General features: G+C 36.7%; 1 non-coding gene across 1 annotated transcript; it reads right to left on the bottom strand.

Annotated features, from left to right (window-relative positions):
• Nucleotides 1-664: 664 nt before the first annotated feature.
• On the bottom strand, nt 665-737 carry Trnaa-cgc (transfer RNA alanine (anticodon CGC)). The gene has a single exon. It is a non-coding gene; the product is annotated as a tRNA-Ala (tRNA).
• Nucleotides 738-1132: the final 395 nt, after the last annotated feature.

Genomic DNA, 1132 nt, shown 5'->3' with positions numbered 1-1132 from the left:
ACCAGAGATACAACTTCAGATCCCACAATCAGTTTCACGCAAACACACGTGAAGACTATGAGGAGCACTCTGCAAGCGATAACTTTCACTAAGCAGCTGCGAAATTTACCTTACTTTTTTTTCTACATGAGGCTCATGTCACGAAATAATCAGTCTGTTTATATTGTAAGAAATTAGTTTCTATTAGTTTAGTTACGCTCTCAAATTGTGGAAAGAACTGCTTTTCAATAAATGCAGGAAGATTCTCAATTAAAGACACACTAGTGCTAGTGGCGCATGGCCAGTAGTGAGAGGAACAAAGGAAGAACTTATCAAACATCACTTGTTAAAATTTATTAAAAACTCCATGATTCATAATAAGAAACACTCCCGAGCATTTAATGGAGTTAATGAAGCTATATGCTGACAAAAGAGAAGTATGTGTCGACAATAACTAAAATAGAAATGGTACCATTATTCAGTCTTCAATAAACAGTCTGATTTTGTATGTGGTGGTGGTGGTTGTTAGTGCTTAACGTCCCGTCGACAACGAGGTCATTAGAGACGGAGCGCAAGCTCGGGTTAGGGAAGGATTGGGAAGGAAATCGGCCGTGCCCTTTCAGAGGAACCATCCCGGCATTTGCCTGAAACGATTTAGGGAAATCACGGAAAACCTAAATCAGGATGGCCGGAGACGGGATTGAACCGTCGTCCTCCCGAATGCGAGTCCGGTGTGCTAACCACTGCACCACCTCGCTCGGTTGATTTTGTATGTCATGGATAGTGTAAGGAAATAATACTTTCGTTTATTTGTACTACATTTAAATATTTTGAGTTAAATTGGTTAACTCAGTTTATAATTTGCCAGTTGCTACCATATAAAGATAATTGATATACAAGACATTCACATAACGATTTGTGTCTGACCTATGGATTAAATTTTGCTTTAATCTATTTCAAACTATTCAGATTAATTATTTTTACTCATATTCTTCTGTTTTGTAGTTTTTTTTCTTTTTCAGATGTTCTACTATTATCTTTAAACGGTAATGTTTTGAAGTTGTGGACACAATGGGATAAAAAGTAATTTTTTCGTTATTTTTGTAACAATAATTTTCTTGACTTGGAGAACAGTAATTTACTTCTCTGCCAG

The sequence above is a fragment of the Schistocerca serialis genome, chromosome 6 (genome assembly GCF_023864345.2).
Source record: "Schistocerca serialis cubense isolate TAMUIC-IGC-003099 chromosome 6, iqSchSeri2.2, whole genome shotgun sequence".
In the NCBI taxonomy this organism is placed as follows: domain Eukaryota; kingdom Metazoa; phylum Arthropoda; class Insecta; order Orthoptera; family Acrididae; genus Schistocerca; species Schistocerca serialis.
The sequence above is the reverse complement of the archived record's forward strand: the minus strand, read 5'-3'. Positions and strand labels throughout refer to the sequence as shown.